The sequence below is a fragment of the Bactrocera oleae genome, chromosome 3 (genome assembly GCF_042242935.1).
Source record: "Bactrocera oleae isolate idBacOlea1 chromosome 3, idBacOlea1, whole genome shotgun sequence".
Lineage (NCBI taxonomy): Eukaryota > Metazoa > Arthropoda > Insecta > Diptera > Tephritidae > Bactrocera > Bactrocera oleae.
Window position 1 is genome coordinate 94,237,874 of NC_091537.1, and position 25,507 is coordinate 94,263,380.

Here is a 25,507-nt window from a genome sequence, read left to right on the forward strand (position 1 = left end):
GCACTCGTCTAATGTACCCGTATGGTATATTGACGAGACACCCGCTTCTTCGCATGCAGCAGCTCAGCACTCACACTTCGATTGGGCCAATAAAGCAACCAAATGTTACGCAAACGCGATAACAAAGCAGTCAACAACAGCAGCAGCATCGTCAATTGGCTGGTTACTGTAAAATTGTTGAGGCGTTAGCGGTGCGGGTATAGGATGCCATGCTGCGAATTTAAGTCATCACAGCTACAGATAAATACTTAGCAAAATGAAGCGCACAGTGGATCACGCAGTAGAATGCATGTGAATAAAATATTTTCACGGACATATTATTACTTCTAGGTTAGATAGAGAATATTTGTTTTCCTTAAGTAACACTTAAAAACAATGTGATTTTTCTGGTATACACCTCATAAACGGCCCGATATTATTAAATATATTGCGACTCAGTTCCCCAAAACTCCACACTGTTCTCTCTGCCGTTGTAGAGCAGGTTTTCCATTCTCCAATTCTGCTGCTTTGACAGGCGAAAATAAATGGCATCACTTTGCTGGCACGAAGGCCAGCACACATTGTCAGCGCAACAGCGAAAGGATCAACACCATTTCAAACTCAAGCGAACTTGCACATTTGCTCTCAAACTAGCACTTACACCTAAACGAAAAATGTTATTCGGATATACGGACGTCGGGAGAGGACAATTGACGTATATTGAACGCAGTTGTGCGTGAGCACTGTCCAAATTGAATTTTAAGACGAAACTATACAGTGACGAAGGCACAACAACAAAAACATAAAGTATATGAATGACTGTTGCGGCCTCTGCTCACTTCATGATGTCATGAAATATGTTGTCAACGAGTGCATGTGTCCTCAACAGCTGTAGAGCGAACTAACACGCTACTTCTGACGAATAGTCCCATTGAATTGAATTGAAATTAATACATCGTGAGGGTAAATATCTAATGCTCTTCGGAGCAGCTGTGCGCTCGCGATAAACTTACAAAAAAAGAAACCAAGAAAATTGCCAAAAACATTTTCCTTTCAAATTTAGTTTATTGATAAATAAATAAAAATATATTAAAATGTACTACACTGGGGTGGAAGTAATACGAAGAAGAAGCTGCATTTCCAAAAATGAAGCAAAATTGTCTGTCACAAATGCGATAAAAAATTCAATAACTTTACAACAATACATTTCACTAGGAGTGGTGTGATGACTGGTGCAGCTTCCGAGAGCAAGTACATTATCAGAGAAGCATTGGCCAGTCGAAATGATAATCCCTAAAAAGGCTAATGCACACACTCGCACAAAGCTCGTGCTCGTGTGAAATTATACCCTTTATTATATTGCGTATTTACATTGAGCGTTCTAAAGAAGCAAAGTAAAATTGCAGTCAAATGTGAAATGTGACGGAGCTGACCATTTCGTTGCTCAAATGGCGAACAATAAAGAGCATGCATGCTCTTTCAATATTCTGATTAGTAGCATACTTAAGTGAACGGAAGCTTAACAGGGTCACTGAGCTCTAAAACTCATAAAATAAAATTATGTCAATGACATGTGTATGACAGTGAAAAAGGTCATTGCTTTGGTAATTTGGTAATATATATTAGGCTCTTCATTAAATAGTATTGATATACTCGTATAACGAAGGGACAGTATTTTATGACAGTACTTCGTCTGGGCTGCTGTAAGATTGTGGTTTCTTTACAAAGTGATTTGATTGCTGACACCTTATTCTTTTATGATATACTTACAGCAGATACGAGTACGATTGTGCCATGAAGAACTTATAATAAGCATATTTTTTGATAAGCGGTGTGAAAATATGTAAATTATCAATACAAAAAGGAAAACGCATACGCTAACTTGTTTTCTCTTTTTTTTTAACGAAGATTACAAGAAATCATAAACCGATTTCGTCACAAAATAACATTATGCCAAATGTTATTGTAGTTTGAATATATTTTGTACGAGTTTTGGTTAGATAGATTACGAGGCGAAAAGTTTGTCTGACGATTGTTTCTATTTAAAAAAATGCAACTACGAATTGGCCTGAAATTTGGTATTTCAAATGGAATCAAGAATCAGAAAAATAACAGAGGATCTCGATGTATCTTATGGATCGACTCATAACATTTTGGTTAATGTTTTAGGTATGAAGCGTGTCAATGCTATACTCATATCAAAAGAGCTGAATGCGCCATCAAACACATACTAGGTGCCTGACTTTTTGACCAAATACAAAACGAGAGTCAGCGCTCAGCTACTGTATTCACCAAACTTCCTTCCTGTGACCCCTGCTTATGTGTGTTAAAAGACGCGCAAATATTGTTTTGCCAGTACAGGTCAAATTTGATCAAATAGATAAATTCACCTACGTTGTTAGAAACATAGCTATATTCACGAAAACAAGTGTCGATATCATTAACTGAATATGTACAATATAATACCATATGTTATATATTATATACATATTTGTAATATATCCTACGTTAAAATGAAAACGTCTTTAAAATTGTTTTTGTCTTGCATAATTTTCCAAGAAAAATATTTACTCAGCAGGTTTTAAGTACAGAAGAAACACGATAAATCCACACTAATCTTTATCAGCTACTAAACACTGCCTGCAAAACCAGAAACTAGCCATACCATATGTTCAACATGCATGGATATAAAACTTACTTTACGAACAAAGTTGTATGTGTGTTTTGCTTTGTAAGCACATAATGCTCATTTGCTTCACTTTCTTGTGTGTGTTAAGCAAACTTTTGCTGTCCCATCCCTATTTAACATCCTTTTGGCGCCCGATTCGCCTTAGCTGATTTTAAAGACACAACTTAATTTATTTACATACTCAGGCACGCCCGGAAGTGAGAGGGAAATTTCGAACTCAGACGAAAATTTTGCTTTCTCAAATATGTTATGCCATAAATTTATTAAATAACTGTTAAATGATATTGTCAGCATGAAAATTTGCAACTTCACTAACAAGAAAATTGCATGTAATATTTATGTATGCCAGCAAAGCAGCAGGAGCTTCTAACGATTTTCGTGCATAAATATTCTTCGAACTAAGCAACAATGCGAACACACGCAAGCATACTGCCATGTTTGCTTTTTTATGTGCTAATCTCAGTAAGGCTTAATTGATTTTTAGAGTGACATACAGTTACAAGTATTTCCGCCTATGAAAGTTAGTGGCCTTCATTCTAACACCTTTGAAAAGTTAGCAATTATAAAAGAGCGTGGGTTTAGTTATTAGCTGAATTTCACAATTTAAAAACTTACTACAGCTCCATACATCTGTTAACCGTATTTATGGTCACACAATTCGTCCGGTTATCTAATATTTCCCTAGATGTTCTAATGTTTTTAATTTAAGTTTTCCAAAACTCAGCAAAGCTTTTGTGACTTTGTCACGAGCAAAACGAGGGGTTGATATTGTGTCCTTCTTACTATCAGACAATAACTTTCCAAAGACAATCACAATAACACAAATCCAGCAAATTTTAGCTGCTGAACTTTGACACACCACATCACAACAACACTCTTCATTCAATCATATAAGCATTGAACTGAATTCTGGCACTTAATTTTTGCTTAAGTGGCTGCAATGATTTCGATGATCTACGACAATGGTGTCGATAAAATGGGATAGAAATTTGATAGTGTTTGGAAAAGTTTAAATTGGGTAAACGTGCATCTGACAGCTTACATTATCACCAATATTAATGTGTGCGAATAAATGTTAGTGTTCAAATAGTTCTCCAGACCTCAAGACCGAATACTGGAATACCCAAATATAAAGGCTATCTGTGCCTATGAGGAAATATTATATCGAATATGAAGTGAAGAAATTTCACTGAAAAGCTATGAAGAAGGTTGGGGACTTAATCGACATTTTAAGTCGACTTTGTTTTTATTTTGGGAAACAGGGAAGCTTTTGCCATGTCCCAGGCTTTAAACTTAAAGTATTAATTAATAATAAATTTTCACAGTTTATAAATTAATGAATATTATGATGATGATGCAGAAAAATATATACATACATACATGCATATAATTGTGTGTATATATTCAATCATGCTCGTGAACTTATTGGATTTTTCAAGTATTAGCCGCTTTCGGATAACTTTCGAATTCAAAAACTCACTACAAGGCTAGCATTTTATCACTAAAGAATTAAATGTTATTCAAATGTTCTTCATACCAATGGAAACTGTTCCCCTTAAACACAGTAGTGATTTCGGAAGTTTCCATAAGAGCTCACTATGATGCTCTTGTTGATTGCTTTTATTGCTATTGTTGTTTTGACTTGACGCTTACTGGCCCAAAAGGTCAGGTGACAATCGAAGTAAGTGTAGTTTAAATGCAATTTATATGCAAATTTCCAGCAACAGCAGTTTGGTTGTGTGTGAAAGCACACTTCGTTGGAATGGCAGATTATTGAATTTTTAGGCCCTTTAATATATCGAGGCTATCAACTGCAACCTTCGCACACTTCCGCCCACAGTTAATTGGCAGTGAAGAGGAGAGAGAATGCAGGACTGAAGGTGGTTTAAAACTTAAATTGGTAATATGAATATATGTTCTGACATGTGTATATATTCTAGCGACAGCTTAAAAAAATATATATTTAACAAAATTGCCTTGAGCGTTTAGTACTTAAAACAATATTATTTATATTGGAAGTGTGAATTCATTTATTGATGAGAAATTAATCCCAAAATGATTTTATGGCTAAGATGCTAAAATGTGGGATAACCATAATAAGTAGTTATTGAAAAAAAAACTAAGGTTATGCAGAAGCGAACCTTGATCGGGTTATCGAAAGGATAACTTTTGAATAATAAAAAACTGTGTAATTCAATATTCTATAAAATAATCGAGCTTTTATATTCCTTCCATATTTCACACTGTTATGCTAGAAAAAACTTAGTAGCAAATAGGTAGCCGCGGTTCTATTGTATAATCTGAGTTTGAAAAAGTGTCCTCCAACTTTTGTAAATTCCTATAATTATAAAGTAGTATGTTTTTATGCTATGCCAACCTATTATATTAACAACATTTTGCTTCAAGCTGTTTGAAAAAACCGCCTGCTCGTTCAGTTTCATTAACAATCTCTTCAAACTTGTTAACTAAAACACTTATCCCTTCAAACGATATACCAGTGCAGCACTGTTGCTAAATTAATTGCATTGAAAGCTACGTTTTTTTTTTACGTTTTCCTGTTTGTAACTATGAATGAGAGTGATGCAACAACTAACAACTTTATTCAGTTTATATGCAGTTTGCTTTGTGTAATTGAACCTTTTTCATTTATCACTTCCATTAACATGTGGCTGGTGACATAATTAAAAATAATAAAAGCTACCATTTTCGTTTAACTATTTTTTGTTGATAATTTGGTAGAAAAAACTAACACGCGAAATGAATGGAAGTAGTGCGTCAATTGTAAGCGAAACTTTAAAAGCTGCGGCCATGAGCCACAAACAGTTGCTTTTGAGGGCGCAAACCTGATTGTGATTCATGTACGAAAATTAAAGAATGGTAATGTTTAAGTGAAAGCACTCGGTAGAACAAACGCCGAAAGTATCATTTGGCACAGAAAGTTTGCCTAGAATATACACATGTATAAAAGCTGTATTTGAGAGCGATTTTAGCCAAACAAAGGCAGTTGTGTGACACAATAAATGGAAATTTGAGTAATGTTGAAGTGGTAAGAAATATACCAAAATTTCTGAAAAAAATATTGCGAGGTGAATAGAGTAATATGGAAAAAAATTACTAAAATACAATAATTTGTTATAGAGCTGATGAAAACATTCGAAATACACATTTTACGCCTTTCAAGCATTTATCCGCCAACAATGTTACACTTAAAATGTACGCAACTGTTCACATAGTATGTAACTCAAAATACAAGGAGGCAACCTCACAAAAGCGCCAATATACTACACCGTAATGCACCAGTTCGGGACTAGTTAACTGATGCCACAAATTGCGTTCCTGTGAGTGGGCAGTGCACTTTTCGCGCAGCAGTTCGCAAGTGAAGACAACCACAAAGCCGCATGTATGCGAGTGTACGCTACTTTTTACGCCTAATGCTACAACAACAATAAGCACGCATAGCACTAGCACTTATTTGCATAGCATTAAGTATACAGTTTTTAACTTTTTGCGCTAGAAAATATTAATATGCGCAGTACACTTACCCGCCCCTTACTGCTGCAGCGGCTCGGCTTGCACTTTCCTTTGAATTGAATTTTTTTGACTCCTGTTATACAAGTAAATGTACGCTGGCGTGTGCGTATGCGTGTGTGAGAGCATCGTTGTTGCGGCATTCACTTGAACTCCCTGAAAGCAACGAGCCGCAGCATTTCAAGCGTTTTGTTTTTAGCATCACAATATTGAAGCTTCGGCGCGTGTGTGTTTGCTATTTATGTTATAGTTGTTGTATTTTTACATAGTCGCGCAACTGTTGCAAAAACTAGGTTAACGAAGGCAAGCTGGCACACTTAAAAACTTTGTTGCATACCTGTGAAAGAGAGAGTAAAAATAAAAAGGAAAATGAAATATGAAAAATGTGTTAAAATTGAGAAGAAATAGAAATGCCATTATAAATCCATAGCTTGACATATATTGTATACAAATGGCAAGGGACAAGTGCTCAAAGAAACTGTGAAAACACTATTTTTCTTAAAAATGAAAACAAAGTAAAATAGTCAGCAACTGTTGCAGAACGCCAACAATTCCTTCTGTTAAGTTTCGCTTTGATTGTTGACTTCAATAGGAAAGCATGCACCGCAAGTGTTGAGCTGTAAAGCTGTTATAAATGCAACAGCGATGGTGGCAAGGAGAGGTGAGGTTGTGTAACAACACGGATGAAACGTAGAAAAATTATTAAAAATAAATTTAAAAGGAAGCTCAAGCAGTGATGTACACCGATGTGTACTCTATGTTAAGTAAAAGTAATGTAAACTATGCCTATTAGAGGCACATATAAAACAAAGTATAAATTTTTTAATTTTTCTAATCAACTTTGTTGAACCCAAGCCGTAATACCTTTCACAAATACAAAAGATTATTTAAACGAACTTGATTTTGATCGGTCAGTTTGTATGGCAACTTATGTACACTAAACTTATATATATTTCGATTTGTTATGGAGACAAAACTAATATATTTTGTGCAACATGTTGCGAAAGTATAAAAATGTTAATCTAATTTGTAATTTATTCTTTCCCAATACTCCGAATTCTACATTCAACTTCCACCCGCGAAATTTATTCGTTTCTATTCCATTTGCTTTATAAACGGTATATATATATTATATATATATATATATATATATATATATGTATATAAAATAAAAGAGAGAATGCACAAAACGATAAAACAGGATTTTCCTTTGCACTGCTAGAACTACCAAAATACACGCCTGCGGTGAGTCAACACGGTAGTTAAACAATAACCCGCCTGCCGCGACGGACAAGATTCGTAAGGAAAGAGGCGCTGAGGGCGTGGCAGCATGCTATGATTAACGCGGCTGCTTGCAATTTTTGCTGTCGCAACGCTGTCTCTGCCCTGCGGCGTTAGCGCACAATTAGAGCGCACATTTCAATAATACCACCCCAGTCCACGCCCGAAAAACAACGACAGCGCTGTAGCAACTTTTTAATGATGCCATCAGTTGGAAACCAATGGATGGTAGCTTCCTTTTGTTCTTATTATTTAATTTTCTCTCTCTGCTCGAGTTCCCACAAAACCAGTTTTTATATAGACGGTGTTAAATAGTTAGCGGTGTTGGTAATTGGCCACTGCTGCTGTCCGAATGGCTGAGTGTACCTGTCCCCACATCCAACCCGCAACGATGACCGCAATATTTTACTCAGGGATGTTTAAATTAAATCGAATTTCATGAATATTGATTGATTACGCTTGCTCAGAAAAACGGGAACTAACAAAATTGAAAGGAAAAAACAAAAAAATACCCGAAGTTACGAAAGGTGAGCAGCTTAAACTTTGCATTGCAACAGCTGCTTGTTTAATCACTTTAAAAGTATGATAAAGTCTTTTAATTTAATAACTCGCAAGTAGTGAAGGGTACAGCTTTTCTTAAAATAATATTCTTTTATTTCTGGCGCAGTTTATGAATTTGTTTTATATAAAGCTAACATACATTCAAGTTTTGCAAAAGTAAATAAATTATAATGTACGTTTGCAATATAGGCCATTCATTTTGCAGAATAGTTTTTAAAAGGTGCTGCTGCCTGGTTTTAAATAGACTCTCTTAATTAGGGGGACAAATATTTGTTTTCATCTAACACACTTTCGAAATGAGACGTCTATGTCACCGCAACTGTGAAAGAAAAAGTGATGTCAATCATTGGAGTAGATGGGATTTTAATAACACATAATGTCAAACAATCCATCTTCAGGAGAGCGTACAACTAAGTTGTTTCATAAATTTGACCCATTTCCCAATGGCGTGAGTTTAGGTTAAAATTAAACGCATTTCTAATACATCATTTCAGCCCACCACACAGTTCCATTGCTACCTTCATAATTCATAAAAGGAAAATAAGTATTTTGTCAACCACAAACAGAGAGGTGCACAAAACAGCGAATCATCAATTTTCTTTCAAGCATTTTTTTCATTAATAAGACCATACCTAGATGGATGAAAGTAGGCGACAGCATGAAAGACGGATACGATGAAAAAGCCGACGTTGTGTGACACGATGTGGCAAGCCAAACGCCCCATGAGGATTTAATTCAATTCCCGTCTGTCTTTTCAAATAGAACTATATACTTACATAACGTGAGTGCCACCTACGCAACACAGGTTAGAGGAAATTTAGAAAAATTTAAATAAATAAAAATAAGATCACGATGCCGCAGGCAATGTAGTGTGACTGCCTGCCAAGCAGCAGCAGCAAGGAAGGCAGCCGGCGACATGGACGATGCATCACTGAAAGTTGTAGAAACAAAAGTGGAAAGAGTAACTTGCAGGAAGTGCGTTGGCAGCTAGCGGAAGTGGCAACAAATGTCGGCAACGTCACAGCGCTTCGACCACAGTCATCGTGAGCACCACCGCAATGACAAAGGACGACAGCACAAACAACAGCAACAGCAAGAACTTAGAGCGAAACAATGGCAACAGGATTTGCCTTCACACAGTCACTTTTTCATATTTTCTACACTTTTTTTCGCCAGCTAGCTTTCACGTCTATTCAGCTTGCGGCTTTCTTTGTTTCACTTCCTTGGTGTGCTGCTTGGGTCTTTGCAGCAAAATCCAAGGCATATGCCTGACAACAAGACAGCCGCAGAAAGAAACGCTGGCAAAACAACAATGACAACGGCGATATTTGTAACATTCGGAGACATATAAATGCGTCGAGGAGTTCTTGTATACAACTTCAACATGTATTACGCCGTTTCAGTGTCAACGTCTGTTGATAAGCAAGACTGAGTGGTTGAGTGAATGAGTGAGTGATTTCAATATATTCGCCTTCTCTTGAAATTGTGTAGTATTTTTTTGCATCAGCTCCTTTGCCACTAAGCCGACGTGCCGCTACGTTGCTTTCCATAAACAGTAACACAACTTCTTATTGTTGTGTTTGGCTCACGTTCCTTCCTTCTCCTTCCATAGCTACAACTACTTGCAACACTGCATGCCAATCGTTCGTTGACTTGTACTGTTAGAATATCCGAGTTGGTTTCCCAGCTGTTTCCGTCTTCCTGTTGTAGCGAAGGCACCCAGACGGGCTGTTGAACTAAATATTTTTCTATTTATTTGTTTTTGTTTTCCTCTCGCTTGTTTTGGTTCAGGTACCCTTTCTTCCTCCTAGAGTAATTTGGTGGTGTTTATTTTCACTCCAGCTGTTCAACATGGTTACCGAGCATTCCTTCAACATCAACAGAATCTGCATATTATTGCTAAGGCGTGTTGATGCGAATAGCTGCTGTGACAATGTGACCGAGTAAAGGGTGTTTCTCAATATGAGTGAAGTTTGTGAAAAATAACAATTTTATGTGTGTTACTTTAACTTAGAGAATTGTGAAATAACTAAAATTAAATGGATTTGCACAAACTGTTTTGTAGAGAACTGGAAGTTACTTTTACTTTAAATCTTAATGGTACACCTAGTGTGAACTTTATAAATATTGATTATTTCATATTTCAAAAAAAAAAACGTAACATACTACAGTTAACATAACATACTAAAAAAAATTTATTTCAAATAGTTTTTGAGTTACAGCCTTCTTGAACGTAACCGTTTAGTCATGATCCGCTCACTATTAAATTTTGGCAGGCGAAAAGTTACCAACATTTTTGATAAAATTCTTTTATTTTTAAACGCCGCCGTTTTGTCAATTATTGAATTTTTTCGACCGTAAATCATTGTACGCACAATATCTTTTCTTCAAAAATTTTACTGTATATTTTCAAAATGTACATAAATGTAACGTTAAATTTTTAAAATATTTGATACAATAGTTTTTTTTTTACTGCCACCTTTTTGAGCTATCACACTAATTCTCATAAATAATTGTTCAGATCTGACTGCACACCTATAATTAATAACTTCAGCGTCAAAATTGCAAAATTTACGTAGAGTCCTACTTTACCTTATCCTTGAAAAACCTCATCACCCTGTATTCAAATGTGTATATCGTACCTGCACAAGTACTCAATATATTATGTTCCCCCACCAATTCAACATATTCAACACCTATTACCGAAAAAATCCCTGGCGTGCTTTGCTTTATAGTCATCTTCCCAAAAATTTTGATAAGAGTGCGATTTTGTGAGCGATCGCAGAAAAATATACGTGTTGGTTTATTTGTAGGATTATTGCTTTTTGTTTACTGCATATTTTTGGGCTCCTTTTGTGGTGTGTTTACATTATAAAGTGTAAGGATCGGCTTTTGTATTTGCTACACTGACTTGCTTATCGTTGACGGTTCATTTTGTGCTTCGCTCAACCTTACTGAGTAAGTATGCTGCCATTGGCTTTTCCCCGATTGTAGAGATGTTTGATTTTGCAGAGAAAATAAATTCCTATATCCGCCTTCTTGTTGAAAATTGAATGTTAACAAAGCGTGGAATTTGATAAATATGCTTAGCAATATTATTAACTCCTCATATTCAAGCGGATAAGACAAATTTGTGTACTCATGGCACAAGCATATGCTGTCTGAAATTTCAATACGCTCCGTAATAATATGAATACGAGTTGGTAATGTTTTTGAGGATATAACATGATAAGCCTCATAAAACTAATTTTTTTTAATTTTAAAATCAAAAGTTAGTTGATTGAATTCCAAACAGGTAAATTTTATCTAAAAATGTATATGACGATTATTTAATTTTTCTTCTGGAGCTTTTCTCTTCAGAGACTTTTTGGCTTTACCTTAAGTAAACCTCAACGAAGTTTATTTTAATCTTATTGAAATCTTAAAAAATTCTGTAAACAATATACAAAAAAGTGAATGATCCACCAAATTCTACAAAATAAAAAACTAAAAATGTACAATTGCTGCATGTGTACGTTTATAATTGAAATATAGATGCGCTGAATTGAAGGGCAATATATGGTTTCTATAGAACGCAACCGTACACTCAAACACTGCTGATTTTATTTATCAGCCATGCCACCCCAATAACGTACTCCTCCTTGACCTTATTTCAAACCTCGCATTATATCGTCTTTGCGAAGTTGCATTTGACATATCTAGCTTCATTGAGCATTTTACGCTTTGCAATGCAAACAATAAACATAGACATTCCACTCCCTCTCCCTTTTGTAGTATGGCGCCCAAGACGTCTCGTAGTCTGCGTTTTAGCTTTTTATTTGTTTGGCAGTGTTTTTGTCTGCTTTAAGTGTTCAGATAATTTATTGGCCTTTAACATTTGCATTTCTTTACGGCAATTTGTGTGAGAGAATGTTGGGGTGGTACGATAGTTCCGAAGAAGAACATATAAACAAAAGGTTGAATAGCATTATCTGCTTCTAAGTTTGTTTTGAAATTAAGAATACCTTGGCAATACTCTTGCAGCACACCCAGCTTTAGCCTGTATAAATTTGCAATCATATGAAATTGAACGATATTTAATGTTTCACTTGATCATTATTGCCATACTCAAACCCGAATTAAATTTCACTCTTTTACTCTTTACACATCTACATTTATAATCTTTAGGTCTCCTAACTGAAGTCTCATGTGGTATTTCCATAACATTTTATAATAATATTTTTACGTTATGATATATAATATAACCATTATCGTACCTTTGAAAATGCCGCAAGACATTTTATGTCTTGTAATGAGCCAAATTAAAATCGCTTTAATGTTGCCTGATATAAAAATGTACCATCGGTGCTTCGCCTTGCCAATGGGCAATGGCAGTATGCAGTCTTAGCTATGGCTTAAATCGTTTAAGCTTTTAGCGTATTAAGTCACGTGCAGATTTTGTATTAATTTAATGATATGGGCAATTTTCTTTAACACGTAAAGTAAGCTTATTAAATTTTAAATGATTATTTCGGTGGTAATTTCATTTTAACTTTTCCATAATGCTAAAGATGACTGAAAAAGACGAAATATCTCTATATTGAGAATCGTTTTAGGGGGAAATATCGTCACATTCAGTATTATGTACGTAGGTATATGTATATGGACTGATTAACCTTGTGATTTATTAAAGCAGCGGCACGAAAAGAAAATTGGTCAGAGGCTCATATTGATGGGACACAGTTTGAATGTCAAATCCGTTCAACTTCAAGCTTATAAGTAGTTTTAAGCTACTGGATCACTGTAGAGTATTCCAGGCAGAAATGGCCGTCATTAAATAGACGTATTGCTCTGAATAGCAACCTCTTTCAGTCGACAGCCGAGCGCAATATTAGCGTAGAGCTCGCATATTTTGGCTTTGGCGTTAGTCAAATAGTGTCTGTCCTCACTATCAAAAGCATCAAACTAATGTACATCGGAGAGGGGACTAGTTGGAACTTCGCTGTCCTTTTGTGTTCTAAAACTGGACCTACCGTAAGCTTAGCAGGCGGTTTTTGACGACCAGCTCCTGTGCAACTCCGACATCCTTTGACCTATAATAGAACGCAGAAGAACTACTGAACTACTTGCTCTTAACAAAGTTGATTCTGTCGCAATTGTAGAAGTTCTTACTGGATATTGTCCAATAACCACTCCTACGGTAAGACTAAAAATCATGTCGGGCGATTCTCGAAGTTGTATGGGAAAAGTTGAGGTAGAAACATCCAGATACTTTCTCTTCCATTGTCCAGTTTCGGCAGACTTACCTTCGGTGAAACAGAAGACATAGCCGAAACAGATATTAGCCATCTCAACAAATTTGTGATGGGCTCGAATCACTTTGTCGATTTGTGAGAGTCTTTATGATCAGTATATATGAGTTTTACGTATAGGAACGGACCACCGTTCTGAGCCACTTGGACAGCTTATCCCTGTTCCCTCTCCTTCCACCTTTTAACCGAACCTAACCTAACCTAACCTGACTCGTTAACTACCCCTTTCATGACAACAAAACTCCGTTGTAATTGTGGATTTTCTTTTAGTACCTTTCTCTCATTTTATCAACCACGAGTTCAGGCTAAACTAATTATCTAAAATCAATATTAAAAATATTAATTATTACGAATATAACATATTATATATTTTGCGCTCAAATAAGCTTAGTCATGTGCGTGCTTAGATTTATGTACACATTTACTTATGTGTTTGTATTTGTTCTATATATACTTATAACCGTTTACATGAAAAAGCTCGCTGTGAGGCAGTCAGCGACCTGTAAAATTCGCTATGCAACAAATTGCACGCAACAGAAAAGCATTTTTCAGGTTGATATACACACAAACGCAGCCTAAAGGCAAGCCGGTATAGATGTCTCATACAAAAAATATAGCACACATTGCTTTTAGCCTTCTTTTCAACATTGCGCGTTGCGCATAAGTGACGGCATTTCATTTGCCGTTAAGATGCAACAAGCGAGAAGACATTGTCTGCAAGGCATACATGCATGCTTCTGTATATGTGTATGTGTGTAAAGCAACACGACAAGATTAATGGCAGGAAAATGCAATTGCAATTGCCTTTGTGCGCCAATGCAGCGCTCATTTTACCGCTACTTCATCTCACTCTTTCAAGCATTTACCACTTCAACGCGATAGCTAGCTTTCCCTTGCCGTCGCATGTCTGCCTTGTGTTTTTGTCATTTCACAGGCGTAGTTTGTTGGCAGCCGGGGAGGGTGGTGTGTAGCGAACGCTAGGCAGTCGGCCTTATTTCCTGCCACAGCCTGTTTCCTTCCGGCTACCATCCTTCGCCTTTGCGGTGCTGTTATGCTCGAACAATAGATTTTCTTCTTTCCTTTCATTTTCACCTTAAATGCACTCAAAAGTCTTTGCATTGTCGTGCAGCAAGAAGACAAACAGTGGCGCAAAATCGTGTGATATTTTATTTCTCTTCATTAGATGAATTTAGTTTTTTTACAAATTTATTAAATATAATATTTAGTAATATTAGGCATTCCACGGTTTAACGCATAAAATATTGGCGAAACTTGAGCTGAAATATTGATTTCGCTCAATTCTCTAAATTATGCTCATACTTGTAGTTCTTAATACTCAAATTATTTCCACTTTTAGAGCCTTTGCGGAAAATATATGCTCTTTAAATTTCACGGAAAGGTATATCAAAACTATTTCATTGCTACACACTGTGCACCTATTTGTTTTTGCAATCGCTTATGTAATTGTAATTCCAGTGCATGAGTTTGTTTGCATGGCTGTATGCTAACTTGGGCAAACGTATGATGGTTATAGTTATTGTTTCTTCGCTGCAATAAGCGCGAATTTTCACACCTTAAGAAAACATGCAATGCCACAACAACAAAATGCACACATAAATATCCACCTACATATGTACAAAATATACGTGTACACATGCACTATTACAGTACCAGTTCTAATTTATGTCGCTCCACCGCTGCTAATAGATAGACTTTCTTACACACTTACTCATTCACGAATATACATACGAACATATATAATATATATACAAGTATTATGTGCATTCATACATGGACTCGACTACCCCTTTACTATTTAGCCTAGCAGGCAGTGCTTACTTATCCTGCGTATCTTTTGTATAATTATTTGCTCAGGTATAAAGGCGCATGCACTCGAAAGGCATACGAGTATATGGTATGTTGTGTTTTAGCTCGTTATTGTTTGTTATTTACAAGTAGCATTATTGTCGGAGACGCCGCTCCTCTCGGTGTTGCCGTTGCCGCTGCAAATGGAAATTGCTCCACTAAGTGTATTCCTCGTATAGTTAATGTTTTAGTTTTTCCATGCGATTTTCGGTCATATTGCACAGTAAATAGTGGATTTGTTATGTGCTGTTGCACACGCGCTCACTTGCCAGGCGCGCCAACTTATTTTCATGCCACATGCCCGCCTGAGTGCCGCACGTTTTACTAATTGCTTTCCCACGTACAATGCAACAAGCTTGCTGCAAAGATATGTCGGTGAACAGGTATGTGACTGTGTTCGTAAGAATACATGCATTCTCGTCAAGCACGCAAACTCTTACATACATACATACATACGCGTTACATAGTCGTTGTATGAGATCAGGGTGCATTGTGAGGACTTAAAATGTTGGCATTGTTGCTGTTGAGCGGTCGTATCATCTTCTTATTTTAAAGTTTTCAGCACAATTTATACAAGCGTCGCTCGACACTTATAACACTTGTAAGCACTTAAGTGTTTATTAACGTCCTCATATTAGACATATGTCACTGCTCTTGTTTTAGCTCGTAGAGTTTAATTATTCAGAAGAGAGGGAAGTTCATTGCACATTATATCCTATAAAATTGGTCAACCTAAAAATCATTGATATTTCCAATGAAATTGCTCTACAGTATTTTTTGATCATCTAAGGTCGCAGACAACTGCAGAAGTACAATAAAAAAAACTATAATACTACTATTATAGGCACTGGGGCACACATATTCAGTACCTAGGACTATAAACGCATTATTCACGCAAACTTTTACAACGCTATAATCATTGTTGCTTGATTTACATAGTAGAAAGTTAAAGAAACAGATAGAATTTAAAAAGGTGTTATATGGGAAATAGGCGTGGTTGTAATCCGCTTTCGCCCATTTTCGCACTATAACATAGAAATATGAGAATAATTTTATATCGAATTTGGTTGAAATCGGTTAGACAGATCCCAAGATATAGGGTTTCATCTAAAAGTGGGCAGTGCCACGCCGAATACCTAATTTTGAACGCGGTTCCTATAAAGTCATCTCATACATACCATCCCAGAGATAAAATTTACTGTCTTTGGCGTATTTAGCGCTTTAAGTAGTTTTTAACAGTACGGACCGACGGAGAGACCGTCACCCGGTTTTCAACTCGTCTCTTCATCCTGATCATTCATATACACATAACCTTATATCTAACTTGATTAGGTTTAGATGATACAAACAACCGTTAGGTGAATAAAACTATTATATGTTGCAAGAGTATAAAAATTGTTTGTCTAGAAGGTTGCAACCTTCATTATGTTCGTGTGAAGTTTTATCTCAATATGAATTGAATCTCAACATCTTTATCGATCGACTTAAGGCTTTTTGGTTAATATTTTGGGTAAGAAGCGTGTCAATGCTAGACTCGTACCAAAAGACGTAAATCTTTTGCAAAAACGTAGAGTAGAGGTCGCAAAAGAGATGCTCGACGGGAACCCTACATTCATCAGACGCATCACTACTAGCGAATGGCACTCAAGAAATAAGCCGAAATCACAAGTCGGTCAAAATCAAGGGGATGCTCCTCGTTTCCTTTGATTACCAAAGGGTGTTTAACCATGAATTCGTTTGCCAAGGTTAATCGGTCAATAAAAAAGTCAAGAATTTTTCACCCCAATAATGCGCGGAGCCACCGTATCCCTCAGATTTGGCTTCCTGTGACTTTTTTCTGTTCGAAACTGAAAACTCTTTAACTTCTACTACCGTTTCACACAGGGATTCAAAAGAGTCTCATACCAGTTTATTGTGGGCGAGTGGACGACGAGGAAAGACGAAGGGACGAAGGGACTCGTGTTCGGGTGGCACGCTTTGTGTTCTTGTTCGTAACAGCTCGCTGCTACCCTTTTCAGCATTCCTTTTCACTTTCAAATTATTTGAATGGTTGCAAGAGCGCTCGGTTTCAAATTAATTCGATCGCAAATTTGAGTTCTGTTATCTATTTTTGTATGTAATATGCAAATACGTATGCATAGAATAATAGAAATATTATGACAAATTGTAAATAAGAAGAAAATTAAGATATAGATTATGGAGTAAAGAAATTATGAATTTTTAATACGGAGTAAAGAAATGATGAGTTTTTAATACTGTTTGACCGTGTCGCCCAGAGCGACACCAATAGAAAATTTGAAAAAACTCAGACTCTTTTGAATCCCTGTCTGAAACGGCACTAAGCAGTTGAATTGATATTTTTATGTTGAACTGAAGAATTATTTGTGCGATAAAAACTGAAAAAGAAAATTCACAAATAGTTTACATGTTTCCATAAAGCCTCTTACAGCAAAGGTCAATCATTACTATAAATATGTGCATCAACACTTAAAATCCAATTATCATTTCACACTTTAATTACATGCGTGGTCATAGAACCATGGCAACAATGCATATTTTTAGGTGTCATTAAATAGGTTGTTGAAATTGTGTAAAGCATGTATGCATTCGGCAATGCAACTCAGTCGACGTGAATGAGCAGACGCAAACTCCCACTTGCACACATCATATACGTTAATACTATATAATGAAGCAAGCATTTTTTAATTAAAAGTAAAAGCCAAAAGTAGGGTACTTTATTACACAAGCACGGGCTTATATGATACACATTCACTAGGCTATGTAAGTGTGTGAGCGCAAAGCGATCTAAAAAGAGAGGCGTAAGAGTATTTTTGTTATTTCAAAGTTAATATGAATGTGTATGTGAGTAGTCAGGGTTTGCAAGTATTCGTGCTCTAATTATACGCAGGTAAATGTGTAACACTCTACACTCAAAACCAAAACATGCTCCGCAATTTGCGCTCTATCCAGGTTGTAAGCGTGTCAGTAGCCAATTTAATGCGTATGAAAAGCTTTTGACCTAAAGTTCTTCTGTAGCAGTATTGAGTTGTCAATTGCCAATTGTCAAAATTGGCCGTAATCGAATAAGTTATGTGAATATAACTAAGCATAACATAAGCATTTGCTAAACCCAAACAAAATTCATATATCTGATCCTATTTTAGTAACATTAGTAGAATTCTGCAAATACAGTTATTATTTTTAAAAGGTATATGCACATAACAGGATTTAATTACAATACATAGAAAGAATTTTATGTGTTCCGACTTGTATGGATCACCGACGCCGACGCTTTCCCACTTGATTCCCTAATGATATAATCTTAATCGGAAAACCGCACTTAACCATCTCTCCCGACTTTATCCAATCGGCATTCCATTCGCCATGAACATGCCTGTTGCTGTAATTTGGACCAACTTAATGGCTCACATTGCACTTTAATTAAGCGCATGCATATTCGTTTATTACTTCTCCACTATCTAAATACCTATTCTCTTACTGTGACTCACTTTTTATGTGCCACTCCAAGTTTTTCTCCCACATTTAGCAACTGACATAATAATACTTCCACGGGCATTCACTCACTCCATTTTCAACAATTAAAAAAGCTTTCGAATACAACTGCAATTACAAAATCTCATATAATCGCCTTCGTATATATTTAGGTGTATTCAAAAAAGTCACTCGTTCGACATGTATGCAAATATTCTCAGGTAGAAAGCCAAAAGTGTAATTCCTTTTTTGCAATCAACGCAAATGTGATATTGCATTGCTCACTTAAGTAATAATTTCAACGTGGAATGCATACACATAATTACGAGTATTCCTGTTGCTTTTATTATTTTTTGTCCGTGATCAGCTGTCATGTTATTTTCACCAAACCAGAATCCTTTCTCCCTAATCGCAGCTCAAACATGGTTTTCGTTGTTTAAGTTTTTCAAGTTTTTCCACCATTGTCTTTCATGTATTTTCATCTGAAGTTTCAGCATGTTTACCAGAATGTCAAAAACTGTGTTCTCTATAGACAGTTTTTTTGACATTCACTCTCTTGGAGTGGTTTAAATTATATTACTTTTTCGTTGCTTTAAGGAGTTATAGAGTTATATCCACTTGCAAGTCAGAAAAACGAACTCAGAATTTAATGTACTTTAACATCGGAGATTCATTTAGATAAATATACAATTCAGAGTGGCTTGAAAATTCAAAATTATTATCAAGAATTTTACTCATTTGATCAGTACCTAACAAGTATGTATATCTAAGAAGGTCGCGTGAACATTTCAAGTCGATCGATCCAACCGTTTGGCATTCATTTTCCTCACCGACCCTTAAACAGCGTTTCGAGAAAAACGCATTTAAAGTTTTGCGAACGGATTACACTAAGTAAAAAATATCTTACACATACGCTCATGTCTCCGAAACTTTTTGCCGGAACAATTTCACATTTTCATGCAAAAACAATCGATTTTGTGAAATTTGCAAGTGGATATAGCCCTTCAATTAATTTGTTTAAAAATAAATAGTAAATTGACATATTTTATTTTATGTTAATTGGGAATCACTTAGTATATATTTTATCAAAAATATTTAACCTGATTTTATCAAGCACACATCTCAACAGTTAATGTGTGAATGAAAATTTTGAAATTAACTTAATTTATTTACCCGTAAATTGACCCAGCTACACTTAACTCTAACCTTTCTATCAGCGTCAGAGGTCTAAAAGAGGAGCATATGCTAAATAGCTTAATTTCACTATAAATGTTTATTAAATTGAGCATGAAAAAATTATAAAAAGGGATCCACTTTACACCCAAAAAGTAGGGAATAGTGTTGATACGTTATATCTAAAATTTTAGCACGTGTGTAGATTCTTTTGGGAATACTGCTTGAATACATACATACATATTATTAAATTTAGAAAGTGATATACTATTTTGCATACAAGCCTACATGGAATAGCAGATAAAATGTAAACTACGATTATTTAAAATGAGGTTAGAGGCAAAGGGCACATAAGAGACAACCCACAATGGCAGACGAAATAAATGGCATACAATGTAGTCAAATCCCTTTAGAGAGTAGCTCAAAATAAAATGAATGAGAAGGGAGCAATAGAGATAAATGTGTGTGCATGTAAGTGATTTTAATGTGCTTAAAAAACCGTAGCTAAGTTAAGCTCAATTAAATGAGCTAAATTTCAAGGCAACGATCTTTACTGAAAAGCATTTCTGGCTATGAACAGCACTGATTTAGCACCTCAAAACCACAAAGTCCGTCTAAGCGTCAACATTTCAGTAACAGAATTTAGTTGAAAACAAGTAAGGAAGGGCTAAGTTCGGATGTAACCGAACATTTTATACTCTCGCAAAATCAAATAGTATACTCGTTTGAGATTTCTCTGTGGATTGACTGATATTTTCGGTAGAAGGTCAACTATAGGCACTGGGGTCCACATGTTTAGTACTTAGGGGCTTGAACAGTTTTGGTTCGATTTAGACAATTTTGGTCACAAGGTGGCATACTTTAAACGCATTATTCACGCAAAGTTTTACCCCGATACAATCATTGTTGCTTGATTTGCATAGTGGAAAGTGAAAGAATCAAGTGGAATTTAAAATGATGTCATATAGAAAATAGGCGTGGTTGTAATCCGATTTCGCCCATAGTAATATAAAAAGAATCTTATGTACCAAATTTGGTTGAAATCGGTTAAGCAGTTCCCAAGATATGGGTTTTCACCTAAAAGTGGGCAGCGCCACGCCCACTGACTAATTTTGAACACGGTTCCTATAAAGTCATCTCATACCATCCCAGAGATAAAATTTAATGTCTCTGGTGTGTTTAGGGCTTGGGTTATCGCGCTTTTAGTATTTTTTAACAGTACCGTTAGATGGGGAGTGGGGGGGTTTAGGAGATATGCACATTAAACTTATTAGGGGCGGGACCACACCTACTTTTAAAACAAATTTTAACTGCAGATGCCCCTCGCTAATGTGATCCTGTGTACCAAATAACAGTCTTGTATCTTATTGCGGAGCTTAGTTATGGCAATTTATTTGTTTTTGATTAATGGCTTTTTGTGGGCGTGGCAGTGGTCCGATTACGCATATCTGCAATACCAACCGTCTCACGGTACCAAGAAACATGTCTACCAAGTTTCATAAAGATATCTCAAGTTTTACTCAAGTTAGAGCTTGCACGGACAGACGGACGGACGGACAGACAGTCACCCGGATTTCAACTCGTCTCTTCATCCTGATCATTTATATATATATAACCTTATATCTAACTCGATTAGTTTTAGGTGATACAAACAACCGTTAGGTGAACAAAACTATTATACTCTGTAGCAACAGGTTGCGAGAGTATAAAAAACAGCCGCAGTCAACTGGAGCACCAACTCACACATTTGCTGACTTAAGCTGGCAAACCCAAAAGGATTACTTTAGACTTTAATAAAAAATTGTTCCCTCTCAGGCAGTGTGATAAATTAATACGTGTGTTACTGTTTTTAATAGAATGTTTGGTATAGTTAGTTCTTTTAAACTCCGCTTTCTATTGCAGTTATTATTTACTTATTTATATTAGCTCTAGTTCTCTGATAGCCATTCACGCTAATCCCCATTCTAATGTTTAAATAAAAAATGCAACTTTACGATGGTTTTTTCCTGTTTGTCGTTCAAGAAGATTATCCCTTGTTGTGTTGTTGTGTTCAGACGCGGGTATATGAAAAATATAATGAAAATAGGATTAGATGATGACGCACAGTGTATTAATAATGGTAAAAATATCAGGGTTAAAAATGTTTTGAAGAAGATTTTTAGTAAGTTCGTGGCTTTAAATTTGAAGTAATCAGTATTTCATTCATACGAAGCATTTATGCTTTTGGTTTTCGGTTTACAAAAATTTTCAAAATATTTTCCTATATATTTATTTCCAACCAATAATAGCTTAAATCTTTTGTTAATTTTCGTAAACATTCCTGATTATAAAAATCACTGTATATAATTTTATATCTATTCAAAGTGATTACAACGCTCATCCACATCAAGGAACAATAGTAAAAAGCATATACTGTAAAAATCGTAACAAATGATGTTGGTCAAATGTGCCAGCGTAAATAGGCGTCCGTTGGCAGCTTCTAATGAGCTGCTCAACTCTACGCCAACAGGAAACATATTTGTTTGTATTTTTCCTTCCGGCTCTATTGGTACATTAACGTATTGGTTAAAACGATATTTTTAATGTTTGCAGACGGCACACCTAACCTTCTAACTAAACATAGTATTCCTCTTATTTATGTTAATTTCGTTTCCCTGCCCACATTCACGACTTTCCATAGTTGCTCTTTTCCCACAGTCATTTTAAATGTTATCCTTCACCAATTTGCGTTATTTTGTTTGTTTGTTTTCTATTTTTATGACCCAAAAAGGAGTAAAAATCTACCGTTGTCGCCAACACCGCAGTTGTGACCTTCTTTCCGTAGTGGGCATTCCCTTGCGATAAGTTGTGGGTTGCTTTTTGCTACTATTGTTGCATTGTTTTTGTAATTGTTTGTGTTTTAGCTTTTGCTTTCGGCTGCTCAGCTGCCAGATATTCAATGTTTTGGCTGAGATTGTTGTTTTGCTTTAAAATTGTGATTTATTTGCTGACATTTGTGCTGGCAGTTTGCACTAAACGAGCATATCCACCGGCAGAGGACTTCATAAATTAGCTACAGTGCTCATAAGCACACAGCCCGGCGCAAAAACAGAAAGCAGAAAAAGGTAAAATTTATTTACTCTTAACACTATTAGTTGATAAAAAAGCAAAGTACGCAGGATTATGCGATAAGCTTTCGAAGAATCAGAATTTATTAGTGGTAAAATGTGAAAATGCTATCATATTTCATCAACCAGTGAGAAAAAGTAAACTGAGAAAATTTGAGCTTATTTAGTATTCATGGCATATTATGCCTACAGTTTATGAATCAGTTATTGATTTCCACATAACATATACATTTGTACATATGTATATTATTATTAGATTGTAAGGGGCCAAAGATTACCGAACCCGTTTGCCTGTCTATCCCTATAACTCTTTTACAAATCGAAATATCTCAAGCAAACTGGATGCGTTAATTGTATGCATTAGGCAAGGGATCATGTCACCATCAGAGAATGTCTTACAAGTAAGCAACATTTTTTAGAGCTTTAAATGTTTTATTTAAGTGAAAAAAACAAAAATGTTAATACATTTAGCTATGGATAATTAATCAGTCGTAGAAAGTTTATTGTATCCCCACAAAAAGTCTAACGGAGTCCATTAGCCAAGCCTTTTCTTTAATTTAATTATATGACCGTTTTTTACATGGGGAACAGAGAGGGAGCCATTTGCAAGTAGCGATCACTGCTTACTGTAAGCGGAGCTAAGTCTGTAGTTTTGAGAAAGTGAAAACAAATCTGTGGATGCAGAGGAGCTTGGTGCTTTGCAGAGTTATCCTCATTCAAATACAGCAATTTTACTGTTAAAAGTACTCGGTAAGGAAAAATTTATCTCATCGACGATTTGTGCGTAGTGACATGCCAGTTAACCCACAAAATGCAAGTTTGTTAAAAAAAAGAAAAGAATATGTCGTGTGATATGTCGTTCAAACACAACTTAAAATTGCAATCTATATAGTACTATGTATAATGTTATTTATGTAATACCAAAACGGGTAAAAACGGTTTATATAATATAATATAATATTTTCCCTTATCCCATATATCAACTATAATTCATGAAATAAAGGATATGTAAAGATCTGATAGCTCTTACTTACTTTTTTCATAAGTTTTGACTCTTTTTATTCTTATAGTACTACATAACGTTGAAATTAGTTAAAATTTTATGTAACGGCGGGCATGAAAAACAATGATAAAAACTCTCTTGATAAAAAAATTCAACAAACGCAATAAATTAATATGGGATTATGTTACTTTAAAATTAGTTATAAAATGCAATTTTTCTATCAGAAGATGTTTATCATTTACTTACATAAAAGATTGTCACTAATTTTCTCTAATTATCAATTTTTTTTAACAATTATGGCCCTTATATTGTAGATTTGAACAAGGAATAATTATACATATGTATTTCTACTATTCATTCATTATTGCATTGTTGCTGCTTTAAAAATAATGAACCTATACATACGCTCTCTGGCGTCTAAGGGCATACAATACATACATATGTACATACAAACATTTACAATATATAAAGCTGACAAAACAATTGAAAATCTGAAATATTACTAATCAGCACTCAATAGAATTCTTATGAAAAATAATGGTCTATTTGTTGTGGTTTTTTGCTAACTCACCTTTTAACATAATATTTTGTCCACTCTCTTCATTTAATCCAAATGTCTCTGTGGAAAATGTACCTCAGCAGAAATCAGCTCCTCTTTCAACATTATTATACTATGCATACCCATGTGTTTGTGTATTTGTGCATATAGCAAAATGTAAATACCGCAATTATTTCCGAACGATCCAGCAAAATAATTAAAATACCATGCAAAAATATATAATATAGTGATGCAGAGTAATCGCAAGATCTTGTTATGCACGTCAAATACAATCAACTCATAATTAGAACTGTTTAACATACACACAATAGTCAATTATATTTATATAATATGTACACATATACTTGTATGCACGCGGTCTATGTAATCATCAATATTCACAGTGAGATTCCAATTACAAATGTAGCAGCGAGCAACCATACCACGGGCGATGCACCGAACTGCACAAAAATAAACGAAAAGAAAAAACACTAACACAATTTGCAAGCCGAAAACGAAATGAAGTCACCGCCGGCACAATTATCACTCTGTACAACTTCATATATTCATAATCTTTAACAGTAACAATATTTAGTACGCAATTGAAATGTATATTTTCACTTTTTGTTAATGTTTATAATATAATCCCGATTTTTGTCGAGAAATATTTCACACTTCATATAATATAACTCTGCTAACGTCAAGATGTAATTCGTTACGCGTTATCAGCACAACTAACTGCAATTTGCATGCCCAGCCAGCGCAAGCAGCGAGCACACACGAACTGGCCAAAGAAGCAGCATCACTTCACCCCTATTGCCAACAGCACAAAATAACCTACACTACTCTGGTATTTCGTGTACGTACGTAATTCGCAACGTTAGAATATGCATAGGCATTCGCACGAAGCTGAAATCACGCAGAGCTAGCGAATTATTGTACGTATGCACGTATGTATATTTAGCAAATCGTTGTGAGAGAAGTCAGAGAGAACGCGAG

At 35.5% G+C, this 25,507-nt stretch overlaps 1 protein-coding gene across 4 annotated transcripts in view; it reads right to left on the reverse strand.

The window, feature by feature from the left end:
- The window catches only part of LOC106619348 (uncharacterized), a 132,495-nt gene extending 107,201 nt beyond the window's left edge, over positions 1–25,294 (reverse strand). The window contains exons 1-2 of one of the 4 annotated variants that reach the window (XM_036360157.2): positions 24,542–25,290; positions 6,211–6,473 (exon numbers count right to left, since the gene is read on the reverse strand). The gene's annotated coding sequence lies outside the window, so the exon portion shown is untranslated. Of the gene's footprint in view, positions 1–6,210; positions 6,534–24,541 lie in introns of all 4 variants that reach the window. The other 3 variants (XM_036360154.2, XM_070107275.1, XM_036360155.2) reach the window with 3 other exon arrangements.
- Positions 25,295–25,507: the final 213 nt, after the last annotated feature.